The sequence below is a fragment of the Pocillopora verrucosa genome, chromosome 4 (genome assembly GCF_036669915.1).
Source record: "Pocillopora verrucosa isolate sample1 chromosome 4, ASM3666991v2, whole genome shotgun sequence".
Taxonomy (NCBI): domain Eukaryota; kingdom Metazoa; phylum Cnidaria; class Anthozoa; order Scleractinia; family Pocilloporidae; genus Pocillopora; species Pocillopora verrucosa.
Genome location: NC_089315.1, coordinates 28209973 through 28223130, shown reverse-complemented (window position 1 = coordinate 28223130; position 13158 = coordinate 28209973). Strand labels below are relative to the sequence as shown.

The 13158-nt window shown below is 39.3% G+C and overlaps 1 pseudogene; it reads left to right on the top strand.

Moving 5' to 3' along the window:
- The window catches only part of LOC131785198 (uncharacterized), a 14435-nt pseudogene extending 1913 nt beyond the window's left edge, over positions 1-12522 (top strand).
- Positions 12523-13158: the final 636 nt, after the last annotated feature.

The following is a 13158-nucleotide window of genomic DNA, read 5'->3' as shown; positions in this document are numbered from 1 at the left end:
GGTTGCTCAGAATGGATTGTTCTGCTAGTTTCCTATTGCTCTATTTCTTTATGTTACCTACTTGAATGGTTTTCAGTCGTTCTCGTCAGCATTTGGGAGAATACGACGGCATTAATTAACAACATGCGCATGTTCATGTCAATAATCTTTGAGGTATTGACCAGCATAAGCTACTGGGAGAATCTCTGCTTGTTCATCTCGAAGATCTCTGCGGCATTTACCAGTGTTACCCATGGTTGCTTGGGATGGATCAATTTGCTCGCTCCATGTGTCCAAACTGTTCCGTCTTACCTGCCTAAATCGTTCTCAAATGGTGCCATCAACTTAACGAATTACTGGGGAAGCTTTTCGCTCTTGGGCGTGTTGTGTGGGGCCGTGATAATTTGGCGGTGTTGCTTCAGGGCCGTACTTCGTAAGGAATCGTCAGGGGGTAAGTGACTGAGGGACTGATTGTCGACTGATATTGTAAGACTTGCAGACTTTTCGACCGATTTGCCGAATTACTTACTGACTATCTGGTGGACTGACAGACCGACCTTGTGACTGAGAAATTGACGGCTGTCTAAAAGGCCAAAAAAAGTCTGTCTGATTGACTTAGTGCTCGACTGACCGAGTGACTGAATAGCTGACTGAGTGATTGATTGGTTTGTCTCTTTAGTAGCAGGTCACATTCACGAGGAAAGCCCAGCTGTGCCCATTTGCCTAAAATTTCTCCTCAGAAAATGCTCGGAAGGCACAGAATGCCCAGAGCATCATTGTTTTCTGCCTTATCATTGGCAATATAATGTATCCAGTGGAGTTGAATGGAAAAACTTCAGTGAGAAAGACAACTTAGCGTTGGAAAAGCTGTACTGTGACGTGAACGTAGAGGGACCAGTTAAATTGAACCTAGCCCAAGCAATTGCAAGGTAGGTTCTTTTCCTAATGCGATCCTCCCTGGGCCGTAACACTTATGCGCAAATGAAATAGGGTATTGTATTGTAAGTAACGTGCGTGAATAGAGGTAAGTGAAAAATCCGAACGTTAAAACCACAAGTAATGTATCATATATAAGTGGTGAGGGGCAAATAAAAATTCTTGATTATAACGCGCACGTAGTAGTTGGTAATTGTGATTGGTCACTTTGACGAGTTAGTTACATAATGTTACAATACAGGGGGCGGGGATCCAGGGGAAGTCGGTACGTAGCTTCCCTCCCTCCAACCCCCTCCCCTCTCACCAGACACCAAAGTTTTCCCAATGTGAGAATGCATGGTGAAGTGCAGCAGTGTGTTAATCCAATATAAAATTCTCACAGCGTTTGCGTTTGCGTTTTGTAGCGACTTATACTGCAAATGAATGCCACAGCTTACACTCCTACTTCTCTCAACAGATGTAAAGTATTCTGGTAATACCAAAATAATCTTTGATTTTCCCCCTTTATGATAATTCGTAGTGATGGAAAGACTTTGCCACCATGGGAATGTGAAGTCTCAATCGACGTTAACAGCATGACCTTGTCATTAAAACCAACGGCAGGAATTTGCGCTGCAGGCTATGGCTCTGGAAAATTAAGGCGCTTTGCCACTCCACCTTGCTCCACAAACCCAAGTCACCCTCTCTCCACGAACTGGAGATGGTATTGGGAAGATAATGGCGGCGTCTGGTGTATGTACGAGAAGGACCACTTGGTAAATTGTACTTTTATAGTGTATCTTTAGACTGTGTTTGAAATCTTAGAGAGCCCAGAACATTCATATGTCAGGTTTTATATTGTTTCCTTTCATCGTCCTCCTCATCGCTAGACGTTACTTTCTGATTTCACTTCGTATCTGCTATCGTAATCGCAAAACTCTTCTTAAAAGATACAAAGTATTTGGTATTTTTCCCTTATGAAATATCTCTCAAACGTATCTGAAGTTTAAATCACAATTCCTGTAAAACCGATTAAAGATAAATTCGAGTAGTATTGCATGATGGCTGCCTATTTGAACACTTTGAAAAACTCTATTAAAAATATCGCATTATGGCACCCACTATAATTCTATAAAATCAACAAATGAGATGTCAATTTCTAAAGAGAACTAGCTACATCTTACTCGACAGTGTTAGTTGATCCGCATTAATATCGACTCACATTTTGTTTTTAAGGGAAGAAATCTACAAGAACTGATAGAGCACGCTTTCCTTGAAGGGTTGAAGCAAAATGAGACAGATTATACGTTCAATTTCAAAGTCAAAGCTCATGAGTACTACTTGGTCTTTCATTCAGAGAAAGGCATGCACCAAGTAAACATGCAATACGGTACCAAAAGAAGGGTTAAACGAAGACCAGAAAGATTTATATCACCTGAAGAAATGACCGTCTTTAAAAGGTAAGATGTCTTGTTCACAGATTATAATGATTGAAATGATGAATATACGAGATTTAGTGTTACCGTACTCAGCAACTGCAATGCAGATTATGTAGTAGCTCATACCGACCAAGCGGGAGAATCGGACGGAAAAATGATTGGCGCGAAGTCACGACTTACGGACCAAGTACCATGAACAGCAACAAAGAAAAGTATTTTACAATGAAAATTGTTCCTTTGGTTCTTCGAGTGTGGACAGGAACTCACAATTCATCAAAAACCGCGGCTTCCTTTCTCGTTTCTTTTATTTTATGCTCACATCCAGAAAATCAGTTTTCTCATTAGGATGTCAAAGAACTGTGCGGCTGCGGGCCGGTCTTCTTTTTCCGAACCGAAAACACGCGTCAGCTTTCATTGAGGTTTTTTCAAGGGTTGAGCGCGCGGCTACGTAAGAGTTATACGATGAGAAATATTATCATATAAGCCGTATGGCTCTCTTTGCACTTATATTGAAAAATAGTAAGCAAAAATATTCTATGCGGATCGTGTGGGATGACACGAGTTGGCCGGTAAAAGCAGAATGGCCCCGCAGGAAACCAGTGAAAAGAAGAGAGAAAGAAAAAAAAAAGAGGCACTATCAAATGGTAAATGCTCCTTGACTGCATTAGCATGGGCCGGAAGGCAGAACACCATGCACTCAGTCACGATGCACGGTCTTGGCTGCGTTCGTATGTACGTGATGACCTCAAACTTGGCAGAGCAAATATTTCCCTATTCGGCATTTAAACTTAGCTGCTAAATACAAACTATATATCTTCATCGTTTTTTCATGAACGGGGACATTGATTGTGTGTCAAGAAGTCAAGTTAGGTATTTTTTCGAGGAAGCAACAGCGGGAGCATCTCTGGTACGGAATAAATGGGCCATGGTTGGTTTTTTTATTTGTTTGTTTCTTGTTTTTGTTTGTTGTCGTTGTTTTTTTTTACAGTCAATATCTTCGATTTTCACATTGGTTAGGGTTCCCTCCGTGGAGTCTGTATTGATGAAAGAACCCGAAATAAGAGCGGTTGAATCCCCTGTTCCAAGCCACTGGTCCTATACGCCAGCCAGTGAGCCATATACACGAGTGACGTTAGATTCATCTTCATGGGAATTCAAAAAGGTGGAACAACTATTCATAGCGTCGATGAGTAATGTGGTGATCAAGAAAATCGACCGCGTGCAGAATCTCTTCATGTGGGAAAAATATCGAAGGTAACGAAAAACCCGAGCTCACGCATATAAAAACTCTCCACAAGAATTCATGATGGTTTAAAGAAGAAAGGGGGTGAAAAGAAATTATCCCCCCCACTCCCGCACTGGACGCGATTTTTCTCAAATAACAAGCAATAATTTCCAAGAAGAATTTACGAGTGTTTTGATGTAAAACTGTAAAACGAAGGCTGTTCATCAACGGTGTTGTCTACCCCTCCAATATTTCTTTCCAGTGTACAGCACGAAATGTTCACGATCAGCTGCAGACTCTTTTATCAACAAGCCTAGCAAATTTGTTTTTTCTTCAATAACGAAAACGAAAAGTTCCCCATCAGTCAAGAAATTTCCCAATTAAGATTTGAAAGTTGAAGAACATCACTCACAAAATGTCATTGGATGTTCCTCAGTTTTAACTGGATGAATCATTAAAAATGGCTGTTTTGTGGAGTGAACGATTGATTATTATTGCCTATTACGTAGAGATATGATAGCAGAGATAACCTGTATTAAATGAGAAGGCAGTTTGTAAACTTGTGAGACAGGTGAAATAAATTATCATATCTTTCTTTGCAGGAAAAAAGACTACATGACACAACTAGCAAACGGTGATCAACAGAGGGTCAACGAGAAAAGACTTTTTCATGGAACCAGTCCAGATTCCGTAGAGGCTATCTGTAAAGAGAACTTTGATTGGCGTCTACGCGGCACTGCGACCGGTACTAAGTATGGTCAAGGAAGCTACTTTGCGGTGAAAGCATCCCACAGCCACAACTACGCAAAAGAAGATGCCAATAAGTCTCGATTTATGTTCGTGGCCAAAGTCCTCGTGGGTTCGTATGCAAAGGGAAACCCCAGCTATCGAAGACCGCCCCACAAGCTACCTTTGAATGGAGGTGATACCCTTTATTACGACTCCTGTGTGGATGACGTGTTGCAGCCAAAGATGTTTATTGTCTTTGACATCGACCAGTCCTACCCAGAATATATCATTCATTACTAAACTGGTAGGTTGCGTCTTAAAAGATTCAATTCACAGAGAGCAATAACTTCCAATCCGAAACCTTGCTTCTCAACTACTTAATTTACGATGGGCTCGATACACTTTGCTGAGACTTCACTCGATTGCAAAAACATTGATCCCCAAAAGTCATGTTCAATCCTTTACTTTTTCATTGTTTATGAAAATCTTTGTTTACATCAATTCTATTCTTTCAGAAAAGCGTGGATGGCTTCTATCATTCACCGCAAGCAACTTATTGTGGTTATGATGTAAATATGTATTCACAAAACTGTACGGTTGTGAAAAGATGCGTGGTTTGATAAAAACTTTAACGCGTAAAAGGCTACTCATCTTTAGCTTACAGCACATGATTGATGTCAAATGCAACTGACATGGCCTTCCACTGACTGCTGTGGGATTCTTAATAGGAAGAAAACTCCCCCATAAAAGCTGAAATTTTTATTTTCAAACAACAAAGATAAGACTGAAATGGAAGTGCTTTTACAGTCGTACAACACTGTATTGCAACTAACAGTAAAAAGCTGTTATTTTGTTTGCTCGTTGCTCTGTGGACTAATTTTCAAAGGGATTTTCATTATCTTATGTGCAAGAAGTTATTATTACTTTATTATAAAAATAAACACGTAAAAAATAGCGATATGAACCGACGTTTCGGAGTCTGCGAGACGCTATTGTCAAGGTGAATGTTAGCATAATGAATTCTACGAGTATTAATAACTGCAATAAATTTACACGATAAAGAATGCGGATTGAGTCGGATTGTACGATCAGAGTTGGTTTTAGGTCTCTGAGGAATAATATCTCGTGTACTAAGCAATCGAACTTACTTTTGCATTTCTTTAAACCATCGAAACGCCTCAGTTGGTCTACAGGGACCTTGGCTTGTTTGTATTGGTAGTGTTTAGATATAGAAGATGACCGTTTTTCACGTCCTAACTTTTACCTTGACAGTGGCGTCATGAAGACTCCGAAACGTCGGTTCATATCGCTATTTTTTACGTGTTTATTTATAACTAAATCTTTATTGATAACAGTATAAAAATCACTCCAATTACGTGAGTACTCCCAAATACAAAGTAATTCTCGGGACTATACTCGAGCAAACATAAAGATGTGGACATTTATCTGAAATACAATCGTTTTCCAAAAACAACTGACCACAATGCTCCATTCGGCTGTTTCTTGATTTTTAGATTTTTCGTCTTCTTCCCTTGAATTGTAGATGTAATAAACATAGTGTAGGTTACTGCAATGGCGTTTTCATCGCAGTCTCCCTTGGTATAGCTTTCACACAGCACTGACTTGCCTCGAGCAACTTTTTATAATTCTTCTTCTTCGGTCCAATGGGAATGCCTGCGACTTCCTCATTGATATCTTTCACCGCAACGAAGCGGCTGCAAGCGTGATTTATCAGCCAGTTCTGTTCTTCCAATTCGATTTTGATGAGATGAAGCCGTCAAAAGTAAAGAGACTTAAAACGAATGCCCCCACTGCAGAAAACATTGAAAACTCACTCGACCAAGAAATCGTTGTCACGTTTTGAAACTAAACACTTTATAGAAATCAGAGCCAGAATTCCGAGAAAACAACAATTTTCTCCTTACACGAGTGGGGTGAAGAAAATGGCTTGTTTCTGCAGTTTTAACCTAACAGCTTGTCTGCTTAGTGAAATAATTTTTCACAAAAACGGTTGGCTAGGCTACATAGTGTTGGAAAGCGTATCACAAAATTAACAAAAAATTAATTGAGAAGATATGCTTCTTAGTCTCTAACCCTAAACCTAAGCCATACCACTGCGTTGAAGATAGAGCGTGTGCAGTGTTCAACACTGCTACGAGCGTGATTTATCAGTCAGTTCTGCTCTTCCAATTTGATTTAGTCGAGATGAAGCCGTCAGATTAAAGAGGGCTCAAGAAAATGCCTTTATTACAGAAAAGATAGAAAACAATCTCGAAATCGTTCGTCGCGTTTTGAAACTAAACATTTAATGGAAATGAGGGCTAGGATACCGGGAAAACGACAATGTTCTCAATTCCAAGATGGAGCCGAAGACAAAAGAATTTTATTCATACGACAAGTGGTCTGCATGATGAATTAATTTTCAAGAATGAGCTCAATGAATCTAAACAAAAACGTTTAGGTTAGGCTTTATCCTTCACTAACAAAGCGTTGGATAGCGTATTAAAGCGTATTAGATTTGCTTCGTTCAGGGTCATAAGTAACTTTAATTAATTAATTGACAAGTTCCGGTATTATTTCGGAAAGTCGATATCAATTGGTCTGCCGTTGACATATTGATTTATGTACATCTGAGTGAGTGACAAATTTGCATATTCTGACCCCTAACAAGAATCGTTTCTACGCTTCGTTTCTTCAGCTAACATATCGAGACACATCTCGTTAGAGTCTGCGGCGACGATATATCATGTGTTCGCCGTCAGCCAATCAGATGTCGGCCGCACCATGTGCTTTTAGGTTCAGCGCCAAGTAGGTTACAAAGTTCGTTTGTAGAAGTTTCTTAAGCGGTAAATAAATAAGGTTTGCATCGCGATTAAAACGGAATCTTCTCATGATCTATACATCTGCAAGAATATGGCTGTTATTATGGACAATCTCCGCGTGTTCGTCTCGATAATCTTTGAGGCATTGACCGACAATCTTCGAAGCATTGACCAGTTTTAAACTCAAGGAGAATATTCGTCCTACCATGGAGAATCTCAGCTGGTTTATCTTGGAGCTCTATAAGGTATTGAACAGTATCGCCCACAGTTTCTTCCAATGGATGGCTTTGCTCGCTTCATATTGCCTGAATGTTTCATATTACCTGCTTGAATTGTTTCCGGTCGTTCTTGATGGCGCCCGGAAGAACATGTTTGTTATTTTGGACAATCTCCGCACGTTCATCCCAAAGCTCTTTGAAGCATTGAACTGTATCGCTCACAGTTTCGTAGAATGGATGGCTTTGCTCGCTTCATATTGCCTTAATGTTTCATATTACCCGCTTGAATTGTTCTCAGCCGTTCTCGTCAGGGTTTGGGAGAATGTGGTTGTTATTTTGGACAATCTCTGCGTGTTCATCCCAAAGCTATTCGAGGTATTGAACAATATCGCCCACAGATTCTCGGAATGGTTGGCTTTGCTCGCTCCATATTGCCTTACTTTTTCATGTTACCTGCTTGAACTGCCCTCAGCTTATCTCGCCAGGGTCTGGGAGAATGTGGTTGTTATTATGGACAATCTTCGCATATTCATCTCGATGATCTTTGATACACTGATTAGCATAAGATACTGGCAGAATAGTTGCGCTATCTTGGAGAATCTCCGATGGTTAATCTCGGAGATTTTTGAGGCATCGAACAGATTTGGCCAGGGTTGCTTGGAATGGATTCCTCTGCCAGTTTCATATTGCTTTATTTTTCTATGTTACCTAATAAAATGGTTCTCAGTCGTTCTCGTTAGCTTCTGGGAGAATATGGTGGCACTTATTAACATCATGCGCATGTTCATGTCAATAATCTTTGAGGTATTGACCAGCAATGGTGCCATCAACTTAGCGAATTACCTGGAAAGCTATTTATTCATAGGCGTCTTCTCTATGGTCCTGATAATTTGGTTGTGTTACTTGACTCGTTAGGGGGGTAAGTGAGGGAGTAATTGTCAATAGATAATGAAGGACTATAGACTTTCCGATCGATCTGCCGACTTACTTACTGACTACTTGGTGGACTGAGAAACTGACGGCTGGCTAAAAGGCCGAAAAAGTCTATCTGAATGACTTTATGTCCCACTGACTAACTGACCGAGTGACAGAATAACCCACCGAGTGATTGATTGGTTTTTCTCTTTAGAAGCAGCTTGTATAACACCGTAGTTTATATGATAATATATTTTAACACCCTAAAGCGTATATAATTATCCATATATAAAAGTAGACGTTTTAATAATTAGACCTTTTAATATTTGAATTAGATTTTTTAATAATAATATTCAATTCTTATATTGTAAATAGATAGATCCTACATTTTACCGAATCAATTGATTTTTGAAAAACCCACTCGGGAAAATCAATTGCAATAAAGTTATTGTTTTGCAATTATGGTAACTGTCTCTATGAATCGTTTTAAAGTTCAAGGCAAGCAGTTATAAAAGTTTGCGTACGAATGTTCTTTTGAAATCACCAGACCAACTTGCATTTCAAACTATTCCCAAATAACTACAGGAAGAGTTTCTAGGACTGAAACAAGACCTACACAATCATGAAATTTTCCCGTTTACACTCTTTTGAGCCCATAGTTTACTTTCTTTAGGTCTCTAAGCTGATTTGTTAGAACTTTAACGCGTGACAATTCATCCCTTCACGCTGAACCTTACTAAAATTTCAGTCCCTTTATAAGTAATTTTGAATTACTGAATATAGTTTTACCTGCTGTAAATTACGATTCTCTCTTCGTTAATTCCATTCAGGCAGTGTTAGCTAACTCATTACAGATATACAAGCATCAGAATCTGATCATTTGGAGGTTGTCTTTCAGTAAATCGATTTGTAAACCAATAGTGCCTATATATGGTACTTTACTGGACCTTTGCTCCGCGAAATCATTTTCACAGGTGATAGAAAAACCAGAACACAAGAAGACGAAGAGAGCGCCAGGAAAAGAAGAGCAGAAAGTGATGTACAATGTTAGAAATGGGCTAAAGTATTATACTAAATTCAACTGGACTATGGTGAATTACGGTAATAGTTCCTGCATTGTAAACATACGATTGCTTAATTTGATTTTCCTTTTTAAGCTTAAGAATTGCTTTAAACGAAGTCACAGATACTGAGGAGTAACAGTTCCTGTTATTTATTTTCAAATCCCTTCAAATGAAGTAAAATTTTCATATTACCCTTCACAAACTGCAGCTTCATCCCTTCTCGGCGATAGTGAGTCTATACCATATCCGGCAGTTCAAAGAAGCAGATTCCTCTACTTGGAAACATTTCGGCCGCTCTGAAAATGTTGTTCTGGAAGAGCTTTTCTGTGACGTGAACAATGTGGAGGTTGAAATAGAACTTGAAGACACCACAATATAGTAAATATGTATTTATTCTCAAAAAATACGGAAAAACGTATTCATTTGCTCATCAAAGGTACAATTTTTCATACCTCTAGCTAGAACCTTTGGTAACCTTAAAATTACAGTAAACATCCCACTTGAAAATGATATCTACGGAGACCACAGATCGTCGAAATGTTCGGTCCTCTGATTTGTTTTCTTGAGGATATAGAACGGCTTCATTTAGAGAAGAATACTCGCAAAAATGAATGTCACAGATGCACCTTTGAAGCTAGTCAATTTCTCGGCAAAACTTAATATCTGTAAAAATCTTCAGTAACTACCCGTACGTGTTATTGCCTTTCTTATTGTGCGATACTTAAACATATGTCAAGGCTTCAGTTAGTTATTATCCTTCTGCGGCATGATTAGCGACGCAGAATGAGATCAGGGGAAACGGAAAAAGATTGGAATCAGTTTACTGAAGTACCGCAGCCTGGTGCGGCAGAGGAGCAAAGGAGGAAAACGAGAAGTCTGAAAGAGGTCTGGCACTAACGTCTGTGCCAGAAACAAGGCGGATCTCCGACAAATGTACATTGCTTATCCGCTAAAATGCGTGGGCCTCACCACTTGTGATGCAGCGCCAATTTGAGCCTGCAAGCAGATCAATGGCGCCGCAGCTCACTAACACATCGTTTGGAACAGGCTAACGCATTGTCACTACTTTTCGTTTCTATTCAGACATTCAAGAAAGTTATCAAGAAAGCTGTCAGCCAATTTTCACACAATATCCATGAGCTGGATTTCCTCCTTCGACTAGTATTTGATCCGTCGATACTCAACACCGTATATATCAAAGAACGCGACAACAAGTTTCCTATACTGTGGGTTTGGTATTGGGAAGACATCGATGGATGGAAAAATAACCTGAAACGTATGTAAGTAGTAGTAATTGTTACGCAAAAATATGGTCAAGCAAGGGCCCAGCCGAGTATGTTTCTTCCGTAATTTGCTTTAACAGTTTATTTTGTACCGCAGTGAAATTGCACGGCCTCAAATTTTGTTTACTTTAATGAAATATATTCTCTTACCTTCAATAAGGCAAAGGAAAAGACTTTCATTCGAAAAATAAAAGTTTGACGAACAAGATAAAATAAGCATTGCACATGACAGCTTAAGATGAAAATAAAAAGGGAGGAGAATCCTCGGGCTGAGATTTCATGGTTATGGATGATCCAAACTCGAAACTTCTTTAAACTTCTGTTTCAGCTTTGTTCTGGGACAAAACAAGAGCAAATTGAACCATCGTATCTAAATGGAGACCCTGCTTACAACTTTCAAATCGGTGGGAACGATTATGTCATATATTTTGAAGGTACAGTCATGTACCAAAGGATTGCAGATCCAGAAGTCCAAGCGGTTTATTTTGTTAGGAGAAGACCAATGTTTGCTTCAAGGTCAGCACTGCAGACCACAGTGAGGTGAGTGAACGCAGACTGTGCTCTAATTGTGAAGAGTTACAAATTTTTTTAAAAAGTCCCTGACAGAGAGACTAGTTATTTTGTAGGCTGTCTCGGAACAGAACTAGGCTTTCGATCGATAAAAAGCCGAAACATAATAATGGTGATGATGATGATGATGATAATGATTTGAATAATTGACAGTCTCCATGTAAATGGATGGTGTGTTTAGCATTGTTGCTTATCCATCAGATCTCCATGAACTCAATTAAAACAAGTGCACCTTCGCAAGATTTTGGCGGTTACAAGCAATGCATATATCATTCATATTTTCATTTTGCGACTGACTGAGAATTTGATGCAGGCTGAATTGTTCGCCATTCAAGCACTTCACTTGTTCCTGTATTGACGAAGGGGGTTGGGGAAAAGTGTGTGGGGCATCGAAAATGCTTAATTTGTTAACTTAAGATTCGTTTCTGATAAACGTTTAGATATCGTACTACGTAATACCTTGAATGCTTTCAGTAGGACTCAAGAGCTCTGGATCCCGTCTAACCACACCCATCCGTGTTTCCTCGCCTTTGTTATTATTGCAGCAATCCGAAAGGTCTGGTAATGGCCGTTAAACGGACTAACCTGGAAAAGGAAAGCAAAGAATACCGAACTGTGAGTCAAAGCTTTCACAAAACAATGCCAGAACACCAAGCCCTTATAGTGATGGTGGAAAAAATGACAAATAATAATTTATTCCAGAAATACAAACGGTGATTGCTGAGGAAGGGCTAATAGGAGGGAAAAACAATATGCACACCGGAACCTGTTCGTGATTAATTCTGCCTAGTGTAAAGAAGCCTAAGATGTGGACATTAACTAATTCACAAAGTTATTCTTTAGGGTTACTTCCGCCGCTTGGGTAAAATATAATCAGTTCGGGCAAAACTGATGTTGTTTTCGAATGTAGACTGTCATTAGCTAAGCTTTTTTACCATTCAGTTGTTCATTCAGAAAGCGCCAAGAAATGAGAGAGAAACTTAAACCTAGGAGTGAAAAGTTGCTGTTCCATGTTACTACATCAGATGTTGTTGACGCCATCTGCACACGCAACTTTGACAGAGTGTGTGGGAAAAACGGGACAAAATATGGGCAAGGAAGCTATTTCGTTGTGGACGCATCTTACAGCAATAAATTAAGCAAACTTGAGGGTGACAAAACGAGATACATGTTTGTGGCAAAAGTGTTGACTGGAGAATTTAAGAGTGGAGAGCAAAACTTTCGTCAACCGCCATTGAAGGATCCGAGCAATCTGGCAGGTGATTTCTACGATTCTTGCGTTGACGACGAAAATCAACCGAAGATCTCTGTCATTTTTGATAACGAACAGTGCTATTCTTCGTATTTGATTAAATATTTCTAGAAATAGTTTTAGGCATCGAAGTTAGAAGCATCAAACTACCGTGGAAAGTCGGTCATAAGCCGAAGATCTTTGTCATTTTCGCTAACAAACAGTGCTCTCCTTCGTATTTGATTAAGTATTACTTGAAATAGTTTTAGGCATCAAAGTCAGATGCATCAAACTATGTTAGAAAGTCTGTCACCAGTGCATTAATAAACAAATTGTTAAATAGCACCACAGGCGAACCTTTGTTGTTAATGTTAATTTCTCAGTATCAGAATGCAGCGCTTTAAAGTTGTACGCTCCAAAAGAAATCCGTATTTTGCATTTTATTCGAAGCCTGCCGAAAGGACGTTATGGCCTAAACCTTTACATGAGAGTTAATGATGGAAAAGGTAATAACGTCTGAGGCCTAGTTTTGTTATAACTTTATTAAAGTTTTATAAACTGATAGTTTTCCTTTTCTTTGGCGGACTTCCCTGAAAACCACTAGGAGTGATGGAGGTCTCTCAAAATTTTTAATCCTAAAGCAGACTTTTATTCTTAATTTACAACAGTCTTCCGCTACAAATTCATTTCTACCTTATATGATGAATTTAATGCCATGGTACTAACTGGCCAACAGAGTTGTGAAATCTCGCTTTTTCTTGCTGAGAT